We start from the raw sequence: 27,990 nt of genomic DNA on the forward strand, positions 1-27,990 counted from the left end.
TTCGCTGCCAACAGAGCCTATTTCAACTTACAAAAACTGTTTCGCTCGAAACGTCACACCATAGGGTCAAAGCTCTTACTGTACAAGACAATGATCTTGCCAGCCCTTATGTATTTCTCGGAAACTTGGGTTCTTATCAAGAAAAATTCCAAATTTTTATCCGCGTTCGAGAGAAGAATCTTCCGATGAATTTTCGGCCCCCTACATAAGGACGGACGTTTCCGTAGCCTATATAACGACAAAGTCTGTGAGTGACACCACAACCGTCTGGTTGTGGAGAAAATCCGGCTCAACAGATTACGGTGGGTCACCTATTCGGTATGAATCTATGGTAGATAAAGGAGACGAGGCAGACCCTACCTGAGATGAAACAATGGCGTAGATCAGGACGCCAGACAGCTTTTAAGGATATCAAATTGTGGAACCTCGGCGCAAAACCGAGGTGTGTGGAGTTCCTCACTAAGGCAATTCTAGACCGGATACCGGCTCTTGCTTTGGCTTCTATTTTCGCCTTTTTAGCGATGTCATTCGAACGTCGTTCGGCCCTGTAAAATCGTGCTTGATTACGCCGATCGACATAAACCTCCTTGACACTGAAATTTCCGAACGACTCACAATACCGGAAAATCTCCGCTATATCTAGATGCAATTGGTGCTAAAAAAAATCGATCCCTCGGATCCGACTTATCGGATGACTAACTTAAAGAGATATTAACCCAGGTGAATGAAATGTTTATTGAGTACTTGTTGGGTTAAGCTGAGCTGTTAGCAGAGGCAACGCTTCTTACATTTGAGTTATATTAAAAAGCTTGAAATGAAAGTTGAACTTTAGCGTTTAGTTTACCACCACAACTCGTACCTTTCTCGGCATATTTTTTCGTATTTTATCACTTCTAGCCTAGCCTGTATAAATTCTTACAAATTGTACGAATTCTTCTCTTAACAGCTATATTTTTTTTGAAAATTTCGTCTTTCATTGATTTTGAAAGGTTTTCAATAGGCTTAACATCCGATCAATTTCCAGGACAACAAACTTTTAGGCTGAGTTTGATTTTTTTTTATGATGCAATCCTCTTTTTAATCGGGCGTTCTTCTCTTCTAATTTATCAGTTAAAGTATTCATGTATGATAACTTGTCAAAGAAGCAAACTTGAAAAATATTATTGCAATGAGAATCTCCAAAACTGAAATTATGTAAAAATTAAATGCACCATCATTAAAGGAGCCCTTTCAAACAATGTCATGACATGACCCTTCCTGTTCCCTCCTTGCAAAATGGTTAATTAATTTAATTTAATTTAATTAATTTAATTAGTCAGTGAATTAATTAACAAAATATGCGGAAAGATTATAGATGACGGTTTGGTGTGTAGTGTGCAATTTATTGCAAATACCAAACATTCAGTTGTCTTCCAATCGTATTTTCAATATACTGAACCCAGTTTAGACAAAGCGGTTGCTTCCACTCCGGTAGCATAGTCGCAGCGCTTCTCCTTGTGGATAGTCGGAATCTAGGTTCGATCCTCCCACAGTGCAGTCTTCTTCTCGCCTAATTTCAATAACTTTCATTTCACTTAGTTTGCTTTTTTGCTGATAGAAGGTGTACAAGAACCTTTCGATATTTTCTTTAAAAGAAAATAGTAATTACGAATCCGCTGAATGTTGCTTTGGAAGATGGTTTTGGACAGCGCTCCTCCTCGGTGGCATAGCTCGATGCTTCGCCTGAATAAATCTACAAAGCATCCAAAAGACTTCCATATTTGCATACTATGCTATGCTAAAACGTTTATCACGCAACTAAATTTACCGTTTGAGCAAGTCCGCGCTACCAATACCACCATCCCACGCCTAAATCAAGCAAGTAAGATTCCTCTCCCAAAAATTCGGTTGCTGTGGTAGAAACCACACTGCCAATTGTAGTGGATGTCTTGTTTACGTTGAGTAAGATCTCGACCACCAACCAAAAGACTGTTACTAGGCGATTTAACGCAACCACTGTGTCCAACGCTACGGACAGACTTGTGCTTATTAAAACTCATTCGACCTTGTCTTATGCTGCTGCCGTTAAATGTAATCGTTCTGAACCAACCAGCGTTCCAAATCCGTAATTAATTTAGAATCTTATCTTATATATTCAAAGCTTTTACAGCATTAATACAAAACATGATGCAAAAACTGATGAGAAACAAGACGCTAGCTCTAAAAACCTTCCTCATAAAAAATAAGTTTTGCTATAATATAATACAATCTGGCTAACTAAAATGGAATTACAAGTATTCCTCGGCTACAATTGGATCGACATCTTCCTATCAGCAAATCACTTCTATATGCGTACATAGAAAAATAATAAAAAATAAAAATAATAAATAAAATACCTGACCTTATGGGCTTCGCTATTACGAGGAATATAAAAAGAAACTAACTATCTGCGCAACCGTGGTTTGACCTAGGTTCCAATCATTCAGCGGTTCTCATAAATTTCTCAAATTTCCAACCAATTCCTAGCTGGACGAGGATGGTTCAATCTTTGCTCAACACTTGAGGTGCGCTTTTCAACCAAACCCACAGCTAACGGAGGAAAAATTATCACTTTCGATTCTCCAAAGTGCACCCAGTCGATTCATTTCAAAGTTCTCGAAGTCTTAAGATTTTCGCAAGACCACATTGACTCTAAAAAGGCTGTTGGTTTCGACTTTTTTACCGGCAAAATAATCGAAGAACTGCCATGATCTGTATTCATTCAACTAACACATGTATTTAAGGGTGTTTTACGGTTTGGATACTTGAAAATTGTCACAAATAACGATAATTCTGAAGGAAGGAAAAAATCTTGCCCTTGCCGTCTTATAGACCGATAAGCCTGCTCCGTTCACTATCAAAACTAAAAGTCTTACTATTTAAGCTACAACACTTGGAAGAAAACAAAGTTTTTCCTTCTCCTTGGTTTCAGGAGAGAAAATAGAATTGTCGAATAAGTTCGAATAAGCTCTGTTTTGTAAGATCGAAAGTACTGCTTGCATTCCTTGACAAGCATTTGACAAGGTTTGACATGACGACCTTATCTACAAAGGCAAGGAAAAGCCAGCTACGAAAAGCCGTAAGATTCTCGTCGTATCTCACTAGCAGGAGATTTATTATTAAACAAAAAACTTCCACCTCAAAAGAATCTAACATCAAAGCGGGGGTATCCCACCGTAATGTTCTTGGCCGTCTGTTTTATTTGATATATACCGCAGACTTGCCTATAGATGAGCGTTTATTGACTTCCACTTTCGCTAACGATATTAGAAATGAGCATGTCTCCGAGTTAAGCTTAATGGCGTATTTATTCCTCAGTTTAAGGAGGTAAAATGCCTAGGAATTCACCTAGAGAGGCGAGTTACTTGGAAGAAACATATTGAAGCCAGAAGAGCTCAACTTTTGGCAGCTTTCATGGTGTAAGCCATGAAATCTTGACAGCTATTGTTGTATTTTCATCACATGAACTCTAATAAGTAAATAAGAAAACAATAGTGAGGTAATACTCTAACATAATGTTATGATAGAGATGTAAAGAACTGAATGCTGCATCAGCTATAGACGTCAATTTTTATATACATATACATAATATGTAGTACATATAAACTGCCTACTACTTTTTCTTCCAAAAATCTCCCCTCAGATATTCGTCCCCTTCTCCATGATATAGAAACATCGGTGACAAAGCCTCCCTGCTACGTTAGGAGGGTTACCAGATTCAGATGAAGGTGATTCATTCACTCATCTTCAGGACGATCAAGCTTTGACTTTGGAAAGATACTAGACCAAAGTTATTCGCCCAAGAAGGGACAAATGATTTGGTAAGAGATCTGATGCTGCTGGGTTGCTTGGATAACGACTCAAAAGCAAAAAATTAGTACTGAGCTGGAGTGTCTATTTGTTGATTCAGACATGGTGGAAAAAAATGAGTGCCTTACTTCAACCAAGAAGAAAATTTAGTTTACTGTAGTGACACTAAAGGGTTAATAATTCCGTAAAATCCAGTATGAATCCTGTCAAGGGCGTCTTCTCTCTTGCCTGTATCTGACCTTACGCTCTTTAGCAAGAAGGGCATCCCTTCGGCGATCACGATTGCGGCTCAGAGACAGTGCGATATGAAGAAGCTACTCGCAAAGCCCCCCGTCTCTGTACTTGCGCGAGACGCTTTCAATACCGTGCCAAGAACATCACCCCATACTCCTGCGCCCTAAGGTAAAGCAGATTGCGTTTATGTGCTTTGATGCTTTGATTTGGTCGAAAAAGCTCATCTTTGAGTCAACAGTCGGTCCAAGGTATTTTACCATTGGTTCGATATCGATATGTGCCGCAGGGTCGGAATTTTCTTTTTAGGCAGGGTGACTACTTCGGTTTTTTCCAGTGAAAGGTTTAAATCATCCACTTACCCGTCGCATCAATATGTCAAGTCTGCTTTGCGCCTGTTCGACAGTGTGTCAGTAACAATTGCCCAAACATCATCTGCATAACCGACCAAGCGCGACCCTTCTAGAATGTCGAGCCTAAGCAGACAATCATAGGAAGCGTTCCAGAGGTGCGGCCCTAGGATGGATCCCTGCACTACCCCCGATGTGATCTCCTCATTGAGCAGCGACCGGTTCCTCAGATAATCTTTAATATACGCAAGAGACAGCTCAGCACGTGGAAAGTATTGTCTACTGTCCCTAGAATTTCCATTTTACGGAATTAATGGCACTTCTAATATCAAGCGTTATGAGGAGCACCACCTCGATAAACGGCAATCCACGACTTGTATGGCAACATCGACTGTGAATCTCTCCAATCTAAAGCGGAACTACCGTGGGGATAAGTGTCCGGCAGCACGTATCGCTTCACCGAGTCTACTTCTGATGAGCTTTTTGACAACTTCCCCGACAGTGTCAAGCATACAGAGTGGTCGGTATTAAGATGGCAACTCGGAGTCGCCTTTCCCCTTTACTGTTGAGCGCAGAACTTACCACCTTGCAGTTTGTATTCCTCTGCTGGGACACCATCGAACTCCGCCGCCTTCTTTTTTTCCATAGAATGGATTGCATCTTCCAACTCCTTTATAGAGAACAGTGGGCAGTCCTCGGCGTTCTCCGCGCCGCCGTCATTATCCCGTATAGGGTGCGCAGGGAATAGTGTCCGTATAATGCGGTCAATTTGAACAGGGTTTCCGCAGAGCCCCAATTTCTGGGTTATCAGTTTGTAACCGGGTCCCCACTCATTTCGTGGAACAGGTGCTACTAGCATCCAGCTTGACTCCTGTTTATTGCGCTGCGGGGTCTATTTTAGATCATGTGTCCTCTGTCATTACGGTACATGCTTCCCCCGGGTCGTTTAGACGTTGTGTCAAGCAGCAGAGTTTGTGACACTTGTTTAGGAGTTCTGGAATGTTCGCAGTCCACTCATACATAGAAGGCTTGCCACGTCTCAATGCCTATGGAAGATTCGCAGGCCATCGTTATCAGGTTCATGACCGAATTTACGACAGTATCAGCTACAGCGCCACCACCCCCAGAAGTACCCTCCAACGCGGCCCCACCTGCTTCAAGACTTTCGACAAACGTCCCGTTGTTCACCTTCTAGGCATTCCGCACACAGAACGAGCGCTGGGGTAGCACACACCGGGAGTTCGTGTCAACCACTGCGGTTACAAAGTATTGATGGTCGCTTGCCGAGAAGTCTTCCAGAACTCGCCACCCGTTCACCATCGACACCAGTGACTCCGACGTGAAGGTTACGTCTGGAATGCTTCCCTCGCGGCCCGGGCGCCGGAACATTGTGGTCGATCAGGTGTTTAAAATTCCTGTTCTCTTTTCGCCGCCATTTCCAGAATTCGTTTCCTTCTCCAGTCTGGTTGAGTTATGCCTCATTCCAGTGCCTTGGCATTGAAGTCACCCCTGACCAGGATGCGTCCCTCTGTACCCAAGATACCGTCCTCTAGAGCATCAAACATGCTTCGAAAGTCCGGCATCGTCTCACTTAGTGTTACATAGACACTGAAAAACTATACTTCTAAACACCAAATTTGGACAAAACCGTCTCCACGGCCATAAGCAAGAGCCCTAAAGTGGGTGCCGTTCCGCGCTAGTAACTCATGAGCGGTTGCACTTCGGTGCATATTTATCTGTAGAATGCGGATTATGCCGACCGCGTCCTAGCTCTTTCCAGTTCTACTCTGAAAGCTGGACACCACCCCCAGCCTGCAGGGTAAGCAACATTCTCATCAGATGCGCCACGATCTCTGCAAAGAATGCATCTCTCCTTTTTGTTGTATGGAATGTATGCCCGCATCTGTGACATGTGGTAAATATGTGCCTATAATCGAAATATGCGTAAAATATGGTTGCGGCGGCCTGGATTCGTATCCTGCATATTACCTCACGAATTTTGATGTGCCCGCAGAGGTGATACCAATCCGGACTTTCGGGTTTGATGGCTTCTTCTATCTCGTTCTTTTCTGTGATACAGTCATGGTCTCTGTATTCCAGAGAGCACGTGGATTCCAGGCTAGAAACTAAAGCTTTCTCTCCCAGTATCCCCATAACTGCTTCAACCGATAAAGGTACGTTCTACCTTTATCCATCCTCCGAGTTCGTTTTAATTATAGGCAGAGGTTTTTCTGACAAAGCAACGTGCAACATATTGTTGCTTCGCCTTCTTATTTTGAACCCTCGAGAATACCTGAGTGCAGTCTCCTTCAGATGACCTTCCTCCTTTTGTTTTTTTCATCAGTTCGCTCTGCGTTCTGTTTGGGTATTCGGGGTTGTTTCTGCTTTTTGCGCATCTTCTGTTCCTGCACATGTCCGCTTGTAGTGCGAAATTCTATCCAGGACTCCTCCATCAACCCGTTTTTCTCGCCTTTCCCGAAGTTTTTCTGAAGGAACGTCTCGGCCGGCATGCGCTTCACAACTGTCGTGAATTTTTTGATAAGTCTTTCCTCTATGACGAATAGGCAGCAACGGGTATATCCTCGGGGACAAAGCTGCTACCCCAATTCCCTGAGGTCTGGCCTACGCTTAGCTGACTAATAAATTCATGGACAGATCAGCCCTCGCTTGGTTTCAATGCGGTCTACAAAAATCGGTTCAATGCACACTACCTGAGCTCGGTCCCGTAAGGGGCCGGCTCCTGATGCACGTCATATCTTGGTAGTTGGCAGAGCTAGATTCCCATCACCCCATCGACGTCCCGCCGTGTATTGATCATAAGCAGTTCTTTCATCACCGCAAAACTTTCTCGAGGCGTATCGTAAGCGACTCGTTAAGGATCGCTGACGACCCCTGGGAATTTAGGGGCTTCAGGTGAAGAACCAGGAAAACGTTTCAATCAAGATATCAAGAAGATGGAAAGAAGATATCAAGGAAATTGCAGAGAAGCAATGGTGGCAGACTAGTCCTATATGGTACAGAGGGAGATCCCAGACGCTATTCATAATGTGTCCAGAGAAGTCTGACAGTGAAGAAACAACGATTTCAAGTAAATTAAATTCACAAATAAATCTTTAAAATAACAAATATGGCTCCACATATTTTTATATCCACTACTTGTATCTCTTTCAGCTAATACATTGGAAAAAATAAATTTGTGAAAAAACGTGACGCGCTACGACAAAACGGAATTCATCAGAAAGCAGGGTTCGAAGAAATTGTTTTCAGATTGTATAATTTGGCCACCCTTTGAAATATCTTTAGAAAATTCCAATAATTTTCAATTAGTTGCTCAGTTTACTGTAGTCCAGGAAAAGTAAATAGTTTTTCCAACTGAAGAAAACATGTTCGACTGGTTCTCTTCGCTCAAGAGTTTCATTCCAGATGGTCAGTTCGCCTAAAGTTCCATTAGTTTAAATCAACGAACTTTCGGATGTATCGAAAATACCTTTCCCGCATAAACAGTTCCATCCCCGCAAACAAGCCGCTACATCACCAACCGCACCGTTTTCGAACTTCCTCCCAACCTTTGCCCCACACAACGGCCGCACGTAACTACCACCCTCAACTAATGCAAATGCAATGCTTGAGTCGCCCTTGCAAATCATCGGAAAATCGATGAGTGTGTTTTCCACAGAAGTTTTCCCTCTCTCAAGTGCAGACGCCCAGTATGCGTCCGCTTACTGCTCAGCTCTCGGGGTTGTTTGGAATGTGGGGTAGCTTTGGTTGCAGTTATGCACATCGAAGCGCGCTGGGTGGTGTTTGGACAAGGGAGCAGTGTTGCCGCCACGTTCGGGGCACGTTAGCAAACTTTAATGTGTCAAGTGCGCATGACGCGTTACAATTACTGGCGGTTAGCGTGGGTAGGTAGCGAAATGGCAGAGTTTCATGCTCTTGCCGAGAGCCACGAGGGGTAATTTTGTTATGGCCGAAGGAACTCTGCCTGCGCAAATTCGGGTCACAAAGTTTGGCTTGGCTTTAGTTGAAAGTTCGTCGCGATTTTAATCGGTCGCTCGTTCAGCAGAAAGCCGCTGGGGGACGTTTCTCGCATTGTTCGTGGCTCTACTCATCCATTCTATCCAATTATGGACTATCTCCAACAATTGTCCAAGTAACGCATTAATCAAGTGTAATTGAATTTTTTCCGTAGGCGAGCCTATTGTCAACAATAGTCGCGCTTCGATACCTAAACTAAAGGCAAATAAAGTAATTCTCAGTGGAAGTTGTTTCCTTACAGAGGGGATGGTAACTAACCTTAGTGGTGAAGTGCAGTGACGTGCAATGAGTGCAGAATTAATACCAAATGTGGCATTTTTTTAGAAATTCGAAGTTTTTGTGGTATTAACACAGAAAATCAGGTTGAGTGTATTCAAGTTGAGAAAACCCAAGTCTTGTGATGCTGAAAGTGATTACTCACTAAACTAGATTGAGTTCTGACTGCCGAATTCATCTTGGGATTAATCATTCGTCTAGGCGGATTCTCAACAATGGACTGTAAGTAGCCACTTAATCCTCCCAACTGTTCTTTTCCGACATTCCAGATATGCTGCCTCCTTGGTGATTACTCGTTAGCAAGTATGTCCTACTATCTTATACACTCTCCTTCAAAATAACGCCATACACCATATTTCCCTCCAGCGTCCTGAAAGATTGTTTAATGAAGAACTGTTATTTTTTTCTAAATGATGTCATTTATCCTTTCGGCGAAAGTATTTTGTGAAGAATTTTCGTCAAATTCCAGGAAAGTAATGAAAATGAATTCCTGAAATTAACGTAATGGAATTCCTACGTAATACATCCTCTGGAGTAAACATTCCAAAAATAATGATTTACGTCCGGGGTTATTACGAATTCAACCATCATAAGTAAAGTGCTTCGGGGACTTTAGAAAGCCGAAATGGAAGTAAAAAATGGAAAAGTCTATAAACTTCTAGGATACGAGATATAGATTTCGAATCAATCATTGTCAGGAGACTACATTAATGTTTTACCGGGTGACACATAGGCATAACGAGTAATCCGGATGAGCGAATGAGTTCGAATAACATTTTATTGGATGAGAGGGGAGGTTCCTTCCTTCGTTATATGTACCGGACAGAAAAGGAGTTATTATTCAGTGAAAATTATGTTTTAAAAATATCATTAATATTTCATTTGGGGGGACGAATTGAGAATTGATATTTTCTAATATTATTTCTCCATGAAAAATTGTTTAATCGTGAGACCGAAAACAATTTTTACATTACAGCGACAAGTTCATAAGTCTACAGAATTAAAGTTGAAAGAATAAAAGCACTTTAGCTGCTATTTCCTGCCACGGGATACAATTTCCTTATACATATATATATGCGAATTCCGGGCACCAGTTGTGCCGCTCCTCAGTACACTGTCAATTGTTTTCATTGGGTCTGCCTTCTATTATTTAAAGATTTCATCTTACTAAGTAATGTCTTAATTACTAGGTGATCACGACTGACGATATAGATAATATTTTGATTAGGGCGACAAGGGAACAGCAGGATATTGTTTATTAGGTAGCCTTCAGGCGATTATTACCAAGTGTCGGCTTGAAGTTGTTCCGAGAGGAGGCAACATATCACCTAGTAACTCAATATCACTTGTGTTGTGTGGGTGTGTCTAAGGTGGGTTAGAGGGATAGATTTCGAACACTCAGACGGTAGTGATCCAATGTAATTGACACGTTTTTGTATCGCAGGATTTGCGTTAGTGGAACTGATGTTGACCGCTGTAATTGAGGCACATCAGCTCCAAAAATCTAATATCGGATACGTCCATAGGTGGGGCGTTCACAAAGGAAATGTTCCGTAGATGCCCTTCATAACAGGATCTTGTAAAATTCCTGTTATGAACATATATCCAGCTAGTGAATTATGGCCAATCGGAATGCCCACAATACTTCTATAAGTTTTCCTGCTTGTCGGCAGCAGAAATTTTCCAGTATGTTTGTTTGGTTCTGACAGGAAAATATGGTGTGTCTTGAAGCATTTGGGTTCTGCCACCTATTAGCTTCTTCTCCGATTTTGATAGGAGCATTAGCTAATGCCTCTGACATTTCAATTTCCATTGTCGTTGTCGAGGTTCTGCATCTCAATTCGCGCTTTGGTCTTCTGGATTTTCTCCCTCCAACCATCTCGATCATTCGATCGAATCTGTCTAGTGCTTTCGCGGTTTTCCTACCGGTCTTTGTCCATTTCTCTGCCCCGTTAGGCATCCTGGTGTTGTACACACGTTGAACATGGCCAGTCCATCGCAACTTCTGAAGTTTTACTAATTTTAACTCATAGTTGTGTCTGATTTGCCACTGGCTGCCCTCTCGTTTAGCTCCTATTATTTGCCTCACGACCCTCCTCTCGAAGGTATTGATCAGTTTTTCGGATGTTTGTGTTAGGTAGGATAGCACAGGTCGATCGTTGTATACTTGGACGTTTCCTTTCCTATGTATGCAGCTGGCTTTCAAAATCGGCAGGACCGAGCAGAAGACTCTGTTTGCGACTTGAATTCATCGTTCTATTTTGTCAATTGCCTCTCGTCAGTTGTAGTTGTCCACTAATTGTCTAATGGGCGTCATTTTTCTCGTTTGGGTCATAATTTTCGACTTGTTTTCATTAATTCGTAGTAGACCAACTTCGTTTGTTGCGTATCGAGGTTTATAAAAATTGCCTTAGCAGCTAATCAATGCCTGACGGCTGGCAAAGAGGCATTATATGCTCCATACATAAAAACGGAGATATCATGCAGTGCGGCAATTATAGAAATATCACGTTGTTGAGTACCATCTATAAGATATTCTCCACTATCTTGCTAGATCGGATAGCCCCACACACCCAGAACATCATTGGCTCATATCAAAGAGGCTTCACTCCATGCAAATCAGCAACAGATCAGATTTTCCCTGTACGGCAAGTGATGGAAAACTGTTGAAATATGGACATCAGTTCCACCATTTTTTCGTCGAACTTAAAGCCGCTTATGATAGCATAGTCAGGGTAAAACTATACACGGCCATGAGAGAATTCGGTACCCTGACAAAACTGGTATGACTGACTAGGCTGACCCTGACCAATGTGCGAGGCCAGATAAAAGCAACATCACTCTTGAGACCATTCGACATCAACAACGGTCTAAAACAAGGGCATGCCCTATCATGCGTCCTCTTTAACCTGGTCCTGGAAAAGTGATCCGTGATGCTGAGGTAAATGCAAGAGACATGATCCTCATTAAGTCCATCCAACTACTGGTCTATGCTAACGATATTGACATCATGGGAAGAACCACCCGAGACGTACAAGCTACCTTCATCTAGACCGAGCAGGCGGAGATCTTGGGCTGCACATCAAAGAAGTCAAGGCAAAGTATATGGTGGTAACGTCAGCACCGAAAACGAACCAACCAACAACATTAAACCGCACTGGTCAAACGTGAAGAATAAAGCTAGGAGACTGCCACTTAGAGACCGCTGATAATTTCTCCTATCAAGGGTCGAAAATCACAACAAATAACAGTTATGACGAAGGAATCCGCGCAGTGTTGTTGGCAGCCAGCAGATCCGATTTCAGCTTAAAAAAACTGTTCCGCTCGAAACGTCTCACGATAAGGTCAAAGCTCTTGCTGTACAAGACGATGATCTTACCAGTCCTCGTGTATTCCTCGGAGGCTTGTGATTTTAGCAAGAAAAATTGCGAACCCTTGAGCGCGTTGGAGAGAAGAATCCTTCGAAGAATTTTTGGCCTCCTACATGAGGATGGACAATTCCGTAGCCTGCATAATGACGAAATCTATGAGCGATTCCATAACCATCCGATTGTGGGTAAAATCCGGCTCAATAGGTTACGGTGAGCGGATCACTTAATCCGTATGGATGAGGATGCTCCCACCAAAAAAGTCTATAAGGACAATATCTATGATAGAAGAAGAAGGCGAAGCAGACCCGGCTTGAAATGAAACGATGGCGTAGACCAGGACGCCAGGGAGCTTTTAGGGATATCGAATTGATGGACCTCGGTGCCAAACCGGGATGTTTGGAGTTCGTTACTAAGACAGGCTGAGACCGGATACCGGTTTTTGCGCCGTTGATGATGATGATGATAATTCTTGTAAGTTCAGATGATTGACTTGTGTGTGAAAGGGTGAGAAGTTTTTTGGAATTAGATGCTGGGTCTATCACGTGCTTCGTTTTCGTCTCCAATGATTGCTCTGTTTTCGTTTTCCTCAATAGTGGTTTTGGATTGATATGCAGCTCTCAGCTCTCTCTTCAATACTTTCTGGTCCTGTCTTGTGTCGTTGCTCACAATGGGATCGCCAATATCCTTTTATTCTTCATCAAAATGTTTTCGTTTCAGTTAGTTTAGTTTAGTTTAGTCGTCGGGGATCTTCGTAATTTTCATTTGTTCAGGGTCGGGATTCACATCCACACACTGCTTCCGCTGTTTTCTTGATAACGCGTTTTAGGTCATCCCATGTGAGATTCTGGAGTATAGCACTGCCCGCTATTTACCATTTGTTATCTTTTCCACCGGAGCCTGATTTCGATGCCCAAATGGGGGAAATTTAACCCTCTTTTGCTAAGGTACCGGGATTTCATTTTCCCTTCACCACACTGTTCATGCACCCCAAATCTGTATTCTATCTAGAAATATAGTTCAATCGGTTCAGTTGGACTACTCAACGCCCTCAGTGGAGCTTGACTGCCACTGCATTGCGATGCGTCTACCCTTTAACCGGCCTCCAATCACACAGACTGCTGCAGTAGGATCGCATACACTTCAGCCCGGAAGACCGTTGCATGTTGTCTCAGGGGAAAAATCTGGCTGTCAATTTTACTCGAGAAGCAAACTTCTGCTCCAGAACTCTGTTCTGGTTTTGAACTACCGGTGTAGAAGACGTTAGTATATCCCGGCACGTATCCTTCTGATTCCTACCCCCAAATATATTTGCCCAAATTGTTGCAATGCTCTGACCATACATATATATCAAAGGGCTGTAAATTGAGTAATGCATTTAGAGCTGTGTGTTGTGCTCATAGCACCGGTAATACTTAGACATACCATTTTTTGCAATACGGCTACCCTATGGTGGATGTTATGCCAGGTCTAAGGAGGCTGTCAAATGCCTGAGGGTGATAATTGACATCATTTTAGAGAACACCTAAGGTACAAACACCAGAAGGCAGCCAGTGCTATTATGGTACTTTCCAAAATGTTGTCGAATATTGGTGGGATAATACACTGTGAGATTGCTTGTAGCGAAGTGGCATGTATTGGTGTGGCGCACAAGATATCTGTCAATATTTCTGTCGAAAGAAATGAGTGTGCTGTACTATGAAAACAGAACGCTGGAATACGGCGAGCTCAGAATCGAATGATTTCTGGCAACACAGATTGGACGAGTCTACGAAGATTCGGTAAACAAAGGCTCATTTCCAATATTAAGGGACCAGTTCTTCACTGGCAGAACCTGAACCGCATTTGGCTGGATGAATCGGCGAATTGTTCTGGATAGGGCGGTACACTTGAGGATCCAGAGCATGTGATTTTCCATTGCACAAGGTTCACAATGAACTGAAGGAATCTGAAGTAAGCATTGGCCAGGAGCTGCTAAGGTCGAAGGAAGACTGGCTTACGGTTTCCTTCGCAATCGTCGTTGGTGAGGGAGAAGATCAGAAAGGAACAGAAGGATAAGTGCTTAAAGCAAACGAAGGAATACCTAAATGGTGGTCCCGCATGGACGGGGTCGGAAAGACGGGGTGGGTTGATACTCGATAGGAATTACACACGCATCCACTGCTCTACCTGCGGCATTTGTTCGGCGGAACTGGAGCGGTCGTGTCTTCCTAAGATTATTAGTGAGGCACCAACTACCGAACGAATCAACAGTGCGTTGTATATTTGTTCGGAGATACCGATCGATAGCTAGCCAGTTCGCATAGTGATGAGGCGGTCAACATACTCTATAGAAGTGGCAAAGGCACGTTTCTTTAGAGGCAACCTTTTGCTGCTTCTGTGGTCAGGTAACCATCAACACCCGAGCATAGCTTGGATCTACTTAATTAAAGTAATATCGAGCGCAATGCTGACCACATTGCCTCCTAGTGTACCGTTACGGTCTTGAATGAAGTGCTCTAGCACACTTCAAGGCCCTGATTCAACATCGAAACCATACTTTCTGGCGGCGTCAGTATCGCTTTGGAAAAGTGCACAGTCAAACGTACCTTCAATGTTCACGAAAACCTCATCGCGTACTTGCTTTTCAGAGCTGCATCCTCTATCTTTAAAAGCAAGGAATGATGCGCAGACTCATAGGGATTGCCACGCTGATAAGCATGTTGATTTTCATGGGGACAACTTTGGCGCCCTCTCACGAATGTTACGCTGAACCCGCCTCTACAGACATTTCTACGAGAATGGTTTTGAGCTGATATGTTTGAAATTGCGCAAGGCATGATAGAAAAATGTTTATTAGAATTCACTTTAAATGCTCCGTACTCTCCTTTAGCATCGTTAGATAGATATCATCTATGCCAGATACTCTGAAGTGTTGAAAGGAATGGCCTTTTCGTTCGCATCACAACCTGTTAAGAGTTCAAGACCACTTAATTCAGCATACGCTACCAGATCCCTTTGTTCTTACATGCTCGGAGGACACAAAGGATCATAGGGTAAGTAAGCCGAGGTTACTATGACGTTTTCGTTCTCGCCATTATTGTGTATCGGGTATTCCAACAGAATTGTGCCAGCATGGTTACTTCATAAAAATTTGATATCGGGACACCGGCTCTCGGCCTTATGGTTTTATCATCGCATCGCAGCCTCCGTGGTTGCTTCAATGATTTCGTTAAATCGAACTTGTTGCTCCAGAAAAATAAAGTGCGGTCCTGCAGCTTTATCAGCCTCACTGCTAATAGATAGGAGGAGGATTTGGCATTCTGAGTAACTTGACCAACCTTTATGTTTTTCGCCATAAGCTTAGTATAAAATCTAATAGAAAACAGTTAGAAGCGTATGCCACGGTCTATGTGCTCACAAACAGCCGATCGATTTCGTTGAGAATATCTGCATTTGAAGATGAAGCAGTGCCATGTCCTCATCCGCAAAAGATCACTTCTTTTCATGCAAAGCATTCTTTTGTTTCCCATTTAAAGGCTTTTCGGATTTGCGGCGTCTGGTTAGCTGAGGTGCGATTCGTTCATCAGTCTCCGTCTCTTTGTGTCCCTTTCTTTCCCTTGGTTCCGTTAAAGATATACGAGAAGTTACTAACAGGTAGGATTTACCCTGTAATATGTGCAGAAGTGCATGGAACATGCTGCAATTTGTTCCATTTTGTTATAGTCGATGACCATCATTTTTTTTCGTTCTCGAAACTAAACTGATGCTCTACATTTTCCTGATATACAATATTTCAAACTCAACTTTCCCAGAAAAAAATCCGCACCATATGGTTACTGTTTCTGAGCACCTTCAGAGTTTTTTGGTCGAGTTTGAATAACATGCTCACACGTTAGTGGATTTATCCCTCCTTGATTTCATGAGATTTACCTTTCAGTGTCTAAAATCAATGCCCAGGTTCTGTTTAACATGCGGATGATGCTCCCTGCATTGCGTGTGAAATGTTCTGCCTGCGCACCTCGGAATTCACAATAGTGAATTTGGGCCGGTCGAGAAAAATGAAGAGTCGGGACTAGTTCCTGCAGCCTCTTTAAACCAGCCTCATCATCACCATCAACAACGGCGTAACAATCGGTATCCGGTCTAGGTCTGCCTTAATAAAGAACTCCAGACACCCCGGCTTTGCGCCGAGGTCCACCAATCCGATATATCTAAAAGCTGTCTGGCGTTCTGACCTACGCCATCGCTTCATCTCAGGCACGGTATGCCTCATCTTCTTTTCCTACCATAGATGTTGCCCTTAAAAAACTTTCCGGGCTGGAGTATCCTCATTCATCATAGTAAGTCGGATTTTATCCACGATTAGACGTCATAGATTTCGTCGTTATGTAAGGAGTTAAAAATTTTTCGGTTGATTCTTGTCTCTAACGCGCCCAAAAGTTTGCAATGTTTTTTGCTAAGAGCGTCAGCGGAGGCCAGTAAATGGGTGGACTTAAAGAGGATGGTGCCTCTCCCATTTACGCCTGTATCGCGAAACACTTTCTTCACGGTAGGGCACGGTAGGGCATCCTCCTGTTTTAGACTACTATTGATGTCGAGTGGTTTCGAAAGTGATCCTGCTGCTTTTATCTGGCCTCGCACATTGGTTAGGCCCTTATTGGTTTCATCGGGATACCGAATTCTCTGATGGCAGTGAACAACTTTACACTGGCTATGATCTCATACGCGACTTTATAGTCGATGAGCCAATGGTGTTCTGGGCGTATGGGGCTATCCGGCCTAGCAAGATAGCGGAGAATATCTTATAGATGATACTCAGCAACGCGATATCTTCCTTTCTATGTATGAGACAGATAATGACTTGTTGGTAGTCGTCAGGCATTGATTCGCTGTCCCACGCTTTGAGCATTAGTTGATGAAGCATTTGGTGTAATTGGTCACCTCCATATTTAATCGGTTCGGTTGTAATTCCATCGGAACCTGTCGACTTATGGTTTTTAACCCAGTGGATGTTGGATGGTTTCTTCTAAGCTTAGTGGTGGCAGCATTTGTCCGTCGTCTTCAGTTGGCAGGACTTGCAACTCGCCGATATTTTGGTTGTTGAGCATTTCATCAAAATACGTCCTAGTGCGGTTTGCTCCCTGTACTTTTCGAGTTCATGGACCTGTTGGTTCCCCCAGGCTTCCTCCTTCTGTCCATGAAGTCGCTTCTCTGCCTGACAGATTTCTTGGTAGGTATCTGTGTGTGCCCGCGTTCTTTGAGAAAGCAATATTACTCGATATGCAGCATTCTTCCGTTCCGTTGCTAGCTTACTTTTATCGTCGAACCAGTCGTTCACACTCCTTTTGCAAGGGGGGGGGGGGGTTGTTTGATAACAATGATAACGTTCTTCAGGAGGTTGTGGAGATCATTTGTTGATGCTTCATCTCAAGGGCATCTATTAGCTGCAGTTATTGCGGCATCCATTTCCCCTTATAGGTATTACGGAGGGCTGTGTTGTGAATGGCTTCAGTATTCACTCTCACCTGATTGTCAGAGGGGATTGAGGCGGTGCTGTAATTCGAGTCTGGAGCACTATGCCAACGAGGTAGTGAGCCGATTCTATATTTTGGCCCCCCTATATGCTCTCACATGCATCAAGGCTCAGAAGTGGCGGCTTTCATTCAGCACGTAGTCAATTTGGTTGAAAGTGGTCCCGTCTGGAGAAGCCCACGCATGTTTGTGGACCGCTTCCCGCGCAAACCAGTTACTTCGAACAACCATTTCGTGCGATACTACTAACTAAATAATCCGCAGTCCGTTATCATTGGTATCCTTATGTAAGCTATGGGAGTCAACGTATCGCCTGAATACTGGCTTGGTTCCTACTTGACTGTTGAATTCTCCAAGTACCATTTAGATATCATACTTGGGACAGGCTTCGAGGGTCTGTTCAACTGCCTCGTAGAAGGTAGCATTCTCTGACTCGGCAGTCTCTTCTGTGGGGGCGTGGACCTTAATGAGGCTTATATTTCTAAATTTGCCTCGCAGGCGCAGTTTGCATAGCTTCTCGCTCATAGCCGAAAACAGCAGGTTTCATTTTTTGGCTGACTAAGAAACGTACTTCGAGCACATGGTTTACTGGAGGGCCACTATGATACATGGTGTAATGGCTCTTCTCCAGAAAACCAGTCCTTATATTGGCTAGCTGCTTAGCAGCTCCATCTCCGTATAGGAAGCGCACGTTCCATGAGGGAATGGGCAAATCGATATTCCGTTGTCGTTGCCGAGTTCGTCGTTGTGTTATCCGTCCTGTCCAAGGTTCCTTCTCGTTAAGAAAGAGCTCCCAGCGGTCAATAGGTGGAGGTCGAGATAGGGTTTGGTAGTAGAGCTATTGGTGTTGGTTCAGCAGGCGTTCCGCAGGTTTTATGCTCCATCTCGGGTATCAATCCACGTTTCACTCTGGGACCTGAACTACCCTTTGACCATCAGTACACTCCAAATGGGGGAGCCTAACTTCGAAAACTCGATTATTAAACATTGACTTCGTTCTAAACTCAAATTGTGCCTCTGATATTGTTCCGTGCTTAGAGGAAACATAAATGAGGTTGCAGCTTGGCTCCGTGTGTGACCAGTTTCATTGCGATCCCTCTCGTTGATTCGACTAATTCTCGATACACTCGTCGTAATTACCGCGGGAAGCCTAAATGTAAGTTTTAGTGCGGAGCACAATAATGTTGACTTTATGCTGTTTGCGCGCATTACCGCTGACCGACGAGCCTGCTGCATCCAGTGCTTCACCTTTTCCGCAATCCCTCCTTGTGTCATCGGCTGAGAGCCTTCCTAGGTGTCCACTGTTTCTATATACCGGCGATGGACCCATAACGTCCACGTCACAGCTTTCCTATCTTCTGCCCTTCCTGTGAAGCAGTGGCTGAAGTTTCCTTCTGTCAAGTCTTCCTTTTCCGTTTACGGGTCGATTTAGTCAGTAAGGAGCAGATGGGCCGGCTGTAGTCTGGTTTCCAGTATCATCCAAAGTGAGAGTTTCTTTAATTTTAGTTGCGTCGTCGATACTAAATATCAGTTTTCGATTGAGTTGGAAACCATGTCCTCCACGATTTCTCCATGGGAGACATGGATTTGGTGAAGCTTCCAAAATCCCCGCCTCGGCCGCGACTTGATTGTTTATAAATATTGTTTATAAGGCTTTGAAGTCTGTGATTTCTCACCACTTGGAGAACTTAAGATATTAGATCCCATAATCATGCTTTTTTACAATCTTAGTGCGGTAGTGAACTACTACTGACTGCCCTAAAACGTCAACGTTCTGTCCGAGGAGGAGAAATATCACTTAACCTACTCTTTCTTCAGCCTTTATCCCGTTCACAAGTGGAGTCGGCTCGTCTTGATAGGTTTCGCCATTTTATTTTATCAAATGCCTGATCTGAATGCAATCGCAAGGCTTGTAAATCCCAATCCAGCGTATCAAGCCACCGTTGTTTCGGCCGGCCTTTTGGTCCCTTAGCATCGACTTCCATGTTCAGATCAATTTTCGCAAGTGAATTCTCGTTAGCGCGAATTACGTGACCATACCATTGAAGGCGCCTCTCTCGCAATTTTTCCACGACAAAATCGACAACTTGAATCTGCTGTGGACATTACGTGCGCATTACAGGAAAATATTTTACATAGCTTCAGTTCAACGTCAGGCTGTAACAAATAAATCCGGGAAACTTTTCAACCTCTGATAAATATTTCGTAAAAGAAAACAAATCAAAGAATGTTAAGTTTTAAAACTATTTTCTCTTGAATTAGGAAGAATGAATTAAACATGGAAACTGTGCAAACCTGTAGAAAAGACTGACAGAAAACAAGTCGTAAACTGGAAATGGGAAGCTTTAGGTATGAGGGCTATCCTGTTTCCTTATGAAAACTTTATACGAACCAGTTTTCGGTAGGCAGGAAGTCGTAAAAGCTAGTGCAACCGACCCTTGGTTTGTCAGCGAAACCAGTGTGACGTGATACTGTTATAGTGATATAAAATTACATTTTAGTGAGAAACAGTTCGAAATGAAAGATACATTCCTGTCGGGTAGTAAAATTGTGGGTAGAAGTAGCATTTACACCACGGAAGACAAAAGGATAGACGAGCAGATAAATTGGTACAGTATTGAGGTTTCTCTTTAAACAAAATTTTAGAAGAAAAATTATGCAAATGCCTAAGAAAATCTCGTAGTGAGGCTGATAAAGTGTAAGCTTCTCGTATCCCGATGGACGAATACTAGTTTATTGCATATGTTTTTGTAAACCTTCTGCCTATGCATTCTCGTATTGTTTAGCGGTTAACCTGCTACCACTTTGCTTTCCAGAGTACAAAAGTACATTGTTATAATTGTAGCCAGAGAGAGGAGTACTTTCCAGAGTCCCATGTCTAGTTTAATAGTTGGAATTCTTGCTCGAGTTCGAAAAAGTGGGCATTCTAGGAATCCTTGATACCATTGTTGAGAAGCGTGCGCACATCTCGGAAACCAATCACGTGCTCAGTCCCTATCCGAGGTGTTGTTGACATGTCGGTAGCAGTCAAGTTTGGAAATTAGTAAGTTGCTAGCTCATAAATTTCTATCCCTTTTAATAATAATCGCTGGCGCAACAAATCAATTTGATCCGGGCCTTGAAGTGTGTTAGCTCAATCATTAAAGACTATAACTGTAGTAGACTGTAGGAGGGAAGGTGGTCAGCATTGCACTCGCCCTTGATTTAATTCAGTTATTCATTCACCGCTGAGTCGACTGGCATCCAATATCCAGTCAGGATACAAATCTCTCTGTCACCAAGGAGATTGGGAAGTGTCAAATTTTTTTTAACAGAATATGGTCATGTGGGGTACCAAATGAAATGGTACTTTCCGAAATTGATCTTATTTATGGTATTAGGTGAAACATAGGAGAGTGAGGGATCAAAATGTATGTCCCAAAAAGTAAAATTGGTGTCGTTCTCGGAACCTATCCAACCGAAAATCTGAAAAAGACTACAGTGAAGCATATATTTGAAATCTAGGCCTCACAATACATCCAACTCCCATATCTGCACAAATAAAATTAATAATAGTATATTACCATATTTTGAAAATATGCCCCCTACAGTTTCACCTCGAAATACAAAAGTTGGCATCAGCATAGGCGACAATATAGGACATAATTCTGGAATTTTGAACGCAATCTAATTATTATTAACGAAATTATTCAAAGTCAAAGTATTGCATTTCATGTAAATTTATTGCACTCTAAGACGTGTATGACGTCATCATCATATGTATAAATTGAACTTATATGAACGGTGAGGCCCATGGAGACACTTTCGCTCTTCTTTTTTAGCTTTTTTTAGTTATTTGAATATCAATATCAATTACTGGAGACAGGCATGTGTTTGTATATGGATAAGCTAACGAAATTTGCGGATAGTGTTCAATAAAATGGACGTGTGTAATCGCCGTGGAAAGCCTGAATTTAAGCCTTAGTGCAGAGCACAATAAAGAGTTGGCCCCTACAGATGTGTTGATCTTACGCTACTTGGACGCATTAGCGCTAATCGGGGAGTCTACTGTGTCCAGTGTAGGTCCGCCCGGGGACAGCCACTTCCATTCCCAAGGAGCTTCACCTTCTTCCGCAGTCCCTCCTTGTGTCATCGGCTCAAAACCTTCCTAGGTTCATTGTGTACGAGAGACTTGGCTCTGTTTTTTTTCCCCGGCAATGGACCAATAACGTCCACGTTATCAGCTTCCCTATATTCTGCTCTTCTTCTGGTAACGAGAAAAAATCTATCTGAAGAATCTACAGCGTCCAGCCTGAACCTCATTGGGGATACTAGTTTGTCGCTTCCTTGCGTCCGATTTCTCACAATATTGCCACACTGGGTGGTATGTATGCTTTCGTGCACAGAATTAAGTGGGAATGCGTGAAGGTGCATTAGATACATTTTTGTAAATTTGGATTCTAGCCCAGGATAGGGGAGTCCGTCGACCAGAAACCAAGGAAAAAAGTTTCTCTTCAATCGGTTCGGTCCGTCATCAAGTGGATGGTTGACTCAGATCTTCTTCATATTGTTAAACACAAATTAGATCAGCTTCGGAGGGCTTAGGTTTGAACTTGGTGCGCGGGTAACATGAATATAATTCATACCCATGGCGTGTTATAAATTATATATAAGGGGACAAACAACGCCCAGTAACCACTTCCGTTACGCTGTCTCCAGGGCAGAGGTAGGGTAGTGTCTAATTACTCTCAGACCATCTTTATGGAACTTCTACGGATTAGGTAAAAAATCGCTAAGTTCCTTTCACAAACCCTTCTTATCGTAAGGAGTTTTGAAGGACGGTGCAATATCGGACCTGTATAGTGGAAGCATCTAAACTGCAGTTTACGATGAATCACCAAAGTTCCACGTATATAGTCTTGTATTGCCTTACGGGAAGATAACAACTAAAGATTCCCTCAATTTCGAAGGTTTCCTATTAAGAAGTTATTATAGCGTTAATTTTTTTTCGATTTTTTTCTCACATATTCCAATTTTTACATATTTTATTAGAAAATACGTTCAGGAATAACAATATGACGTATTATAATGATATCTACTTTCGTTTTAATTCTCTAAGCATATTTTGAAGCATGCATCGAACGGTCCCCATGCAATAGCAAGTCGTAAACCGGAAGTAGGATGTTTCAGGTAATCGCTTTGTGCATCCTTATGTAAGGAACCTTGAGTACATGGGAACTCCACTTATATACAGAACATATAGCATATAGTTGATAAGACTGACTAGGCTGACCCTGACTAATGTGCGAAGCCAGATAAAAGCAGCAGGATCACTCTCAAGACCATTCGACATCAACAACGGTCTACGACAAAGGGATACCCTATCATGCGTCCTCTTTGACCTGGCCCTCGAGAAAGTGATCCGTGATGCTGAGGTAGATTCAAGAGGTACGATCCTCTTTAAGTCCACCAAACTACTGACCTATGCTGACGATATCGACATCATGGGAAGAACGACCCGAGACGTACAAGCTGCCTTCATCCAGATCGAGCAGGCGGCGCGAGATCTTGGACTGCACATCAATGAAGGCAAGACAAGATATATGGTGGCAACGTCAGCACCGAAAACCAACCAACCAAGAACATCGAACCGCACTGGTCAAACAGGAAGAATAAATATAGGAGACTACAACTTAGAGACCGTTGATAATTTCTCCTATCTAGGGTCGAAAATCACAACCGATAAGAGCTGCGATGATGAAATCCATGTACGCTTGTTGGCAGCCAACAGAGCCTATTTCAGCTTACAAAAACTGGTTTGCTCGAAACGTCTCACCATTAGGTCAAAGCTCTTACTGCACAAGACAATGATCTTGCCAGTCTTTATGTATTCCTCGGAGACCCGGGTTCTTGGCAAAAAAACTGCGAACACTTGGCCGCGTCCGAAAGAAGAATCCTCGGCCAAATTGTTAGCCCCCTACGTGAGGATGGACGATTATGTAGCCTACATAACGACGAAATCTACGAGCGATACCATGACCGTCCGGTTGTGGATAAGATCCGGCTAAATAGGTTACGGTGGGCGGGTGACTTAATCCGTATGGATGAGGATAATCCCACCCGGAAAGTCTATGAGGGCAATCTATGGTAGAAAAGAAGACGAGGCAGACCCTGCCTAAGATGGAGCGATGGCGTAGGTCAGGACGTCAGACAGCTCTTAGACATATCGAATTGGTGGACCTCGGCGCAAAACCGGGATGTCTACAGTTCCTTTTAAGGCAGGCCTGTGTACATGGCAACTCCACTTATATATATAACTATAGCATAGTTGGAAATTCAATTGTTCACTATTTTTCAAAGGTAATTTACACAATAATAATTTGCTGCCAAAAATAGGGGAAAGGTAATTGCAAACACTTAAGGGAGAACTGAAATAAAGCGAAACAAAATGAAGTTACAAAAGTTATTTACTATCTAATGTTTACTTAAACTAATCACTTTTATGTTCTTATAATGAAGGTAGATAAATTTTCAAAGTAAAATAAAATATTAATCAAAAACATAAGCTCTGGTGTCCGGAATTACTCCATACCGTGTAGGGCGATTACTGATGGTGTTTTTATATTGTTTACACCTTTCTTCCCCTTATTTCTTCTAAAGCATCTTTCGTAGGGGTACTAATTATAGTATAGTAGTAGTGTTTCCTTCTGGAACCCTACCTAATTTTCGGTTGCTCCATTGAGGAACATTTCCAATATTTTGAAGTGGAATTGATTAATTAAATACAGGAAAGTAGGTTAGTGATCTGCATCAGATGACAAATGAAAGGTCTCGATTTGTACTTTCCGAAACCGGTCTTAGTTTTAAAATTTGCTGGAAAGGTGAGGGTGTGCAGGGGGCCGAAAATGATCATCTCTTGAACGGACCCATTCTCAGAAATTACCCAGCCGAAAAATTAAAAAAAACAATATCAAGAGGCTTCCACTATATGGTGCCTAGGCTCCGAAAAGCCCTCAATATCCATATCCCTTCAAATAAAGTTAATAATAGTATATTGCTATAATTTTTAGTGATTGATTGCAAAACCCCCGTTAAGTTCATCCGAGCTCGAAAATGCAGTAATATAGGCTATAACATAGAGCATGATCCTACCAAGTTTGGTGGGAATCGTACTATTACTAACAAAGTTATAATAGGTCAAAGTTGTCGCGTCTTTGCAAATTCAAGACTTTGAATGTCAATATCACTTGAAAGCGGATATTTTCACATAATCTATGCATATATAACGTGCAACGTACTAATGGGAGAAATGTACACTCAAATGTATTTATAAACGGAATTCACAAAACCTTTCATACCTGAAGCGTCCAGCTTACGGTTTCCCGACTTTTTTCAACATGAAACGAATTTCTTCCTAACCTAATATGTATGTTGCGAAGGTCACCGTATTATATTTTATTATCTTTGAAGCCTAATCCAAAAAAGTTAATGACAAGAATATGTATGTCCTTGAGGACCTAAGTAATAAAAATAAAACGGACATATCAACAATATAAACCCTGTATTGAATTGACTAAAATGAAGACGTACGTGTTATGAAGGTAAAACCCAAAAAAACAAAGAAAATCTAGGTCTAGTACTTTCTGCCAACAGATAATTGCTTACGAGTATTTTTACCTTAGAAGGTATGTTTTGAAAATGATATAATTATCTTTTCTCTCTGGTATCATCATCATCTTGGTTCTTAAATTTCAAATTTAGGATTTATTTCGTTTAGAAATGGAAATGGTAATACTCATGTACGAATATGCGGGATTACGTATATTATAGTAATGAATAAATGGATAATTCATATATGTACATATATTTTGTAGTAAATTAGATCAAATTTTAAAAATGTATTTACGTACTTAGGGAAAAAGGATAGAAGCTACTCAATTGAAGATGCCCAGGGCTTGAAACTTTCGAGGAACATATGATATGATTGCCATTCATCCCTGTGTGGGGTATAGCGCGCCAACCATACAATTTTAAGAGAATGAAAAGATTCAGATAAAGACAAGAGATTTTATGCTATTCTATAAAATGTTTTCCAAGTTTCTCCTTCAAAATAATGAGAAGGATTTTTTTCAATTCTTATGTATGTATTCATCCTTTGGTGGTATATAGCGTGTCTTTCACAGTTACCTGGGATCAGGTTGAGACCGGCATCAATCTGATCTTAGCGTTGAAATACCTGCATTTCTAGATATTAGAGCGTATCTAGTGCTATTTATGCCTCGGGGAAAATCAAGTTCGGTTTATCTTTAGTCCAATTCTACTAGCCTCTCTTTCCAAATTCAGAGCCATTTGCCAAGGTCCGCGACCTAGGAAGAGAGCAAACAGAGGCCCCCAGTGGAAAAATCAGCATGGAGAACGTCACCGATAACGAGAAGAAATAATTTCGTTGACAAGATGCAATCCTGGCGGACTCCGCTTTCGACCTTGAGTCCCTCTGGAATGCCAGCATTATATTCAGGCGGCGGAGTGCCGAGGAATATATCACCTTTGGCGTTTGTTTCACGACTCACTTGCGGTGGCTTGAATGGGAGGCGAGTTTTTCAACCATTTAATCTAATGTGAGGCTTGGCGCAAATAAATATCGATATCCGGCAATTTCACCGCGTCTATTCGATACCCAGATGCCACTATAAAAATCTTTGTATTGCTCATATATGAGGTCCATGTCAATTTTATTTTGGAGCGCACTTTGCAAATGCAGGCTTCGAACTGCCTGGCAATGACTCAAGTTCAGCTGTGCGAAATTGATTTAACGAGAGAGTGTTTGTCTATCTGAATTCTGAGACAATTCGCAGACATTTGACAGACACAAGCGTAGATGTTTGTGTGACATAGACGATTGTTTGAAACAGACGTTTATCCGAGACAGACATTTGCTGACACATTGATCCCTGGAACAGGAACAGATATTTCTCTGTTTTCTGAGACATTTGGTGAAACTAGACATTATTTAATAATAGTGTGTCATTGTTGTTCTCAATGAACGTTGGTCGTGCAGGGGGGCACCCTCAATAATTGTGCTAGGAGTGGTTAGCTTTTTTAAGGAGAGACCAAACAGGAACTTATAACTTACATTTCCGTCCCCAAGTTTTTTAGCGAACTGTAAAACAGATTCTGATGCTCGAGAATAGATGGGGGAAGCTTTAACTCATTCATATTTTGTGTTTAATATATTTGTGAAGCAATACATCCTTATTAAATAACATTTTACTCTTGCCGAGAACGCAGATACGTGGCACAATGTGCGCTAGGGTTTCCTTTGTGCTAGGAAAAACAGGTAACAAAGTATTTTTAAGGTCGTGGTAGGGTTCATTGAAATGAAATTTGAGGTCGAAAAGACGTTAATTTCTGAATGTAAATTTAAGAGACTTCCGCTGGGACCATATCTTATTGTAAAGGTTTCCATATGAATAGAACGAGTCTCTAACTCCCTTGGAAACATATTTTATATGTGTATGAATCCAATATCCTAATAATCATATGCACACGAAGGCATCTAATCAGCCAGATATGAAAATACACTTTCATTTCAGCCCAAACTGTATTAGTCCACTTTATCATTAAAACCAAACCTTTCAAGTGGAAATTCAGCATCAGAATAAATTGGGGGTAGAATTTTGTCAATTAGACTTCACGCTCGATTTCGATAAAACGTCCCAATAAACCCGTATGGCTACGACACATAACCTGGGGAAGTAACATGCACAAACATGTGGACATATGTACAACAAAGCTGATCTCAGAAATAAATACGAATTTTATGAGCATGTGATTAAACAGGTCGGAATAGGAAGAAGCCGTTTCGGTAGCCGGGCAACTCCGAGAGTACAGTCAATGTAAATGGACTGTGTCGTCCATCAATTCTGTTACCCCAAGCTATGCGCACTAGAAGTACACATACCGTATGGCGAATCTTTGAAATTATTCGCAAACATGTGCTTCCTCCTGAAAACGCTTTGCTCAGGAATTTAAAATTATAATTCATTTCCAGCCATAATTCCTGCGTACTTTCTATTTCTGTTAACATTGGGTCAACAGGAAATCCTTCTGAGTTTGAGCCATATTGTATCAGAACTTGGAACCAATTCCCAAGTAATTTTTAAAGCCTGTATACAAGATTTATCTTATCGCACTTCTTAATTAATGAGAGGCTATTACCTCTGTATGTACATACATATATACGTTCATGTCTCAACGATGGTACAAATCTTTAAAAGAAACTTTTCCTATTATTTATTGAGCTTTTCTTGGAAAGGTTTCTCGTTGTAAAAAGTTCAAGATGCGATTTTGTTCCTTGCAAGATGTTTCCCTTTCTGTTGTAATTGAAAATTCAGGGGAAGATAGAGGAA

At 42.0% G+C, this 27,990-nt stretch overlaps 1 protein-coding gene across 8 annotated transcripts in view; it reads left to right on the forward strand.

The window, feature by feature from the left end:
* Positions 1-8,423: 8,423 nt before the first annotated feature.
* Positions 8,424-27,990, forward strand: part of LOC119656207 (kazrin) — a 414,592-nt gene continuing 395,025 nt past the window's right edge. For 7 of the 8 annotated variants that reach the window (XM_038062602.1, XM_038062657.1, XM_038062661.1 and 4 more), the window contains exon 1: positions 8,424-8,942. The gene's annotated coding sequence lies outside the window, so the exon portion shown is untranslated. The remainder of the gene's footprint in view (positions 8,943-27,990) is intronic. The other variant, XM_038062622.1, reaches the window with a different exon arrangement.

This window comes from Hermetia illucens, chromosome 1 (genome assembly GCF_905115235.1).
Source record: "Hermetia illucens chromosome 1, iHerIll2.2.curated.20191125, whole genome shotgun sequence".
Lineage (NCBI taxonomy): Eukaryota > Metazoa > Arthropoda > Insecta > Diptera > Stratiomyidae > Hermetia > Hermetia illucens.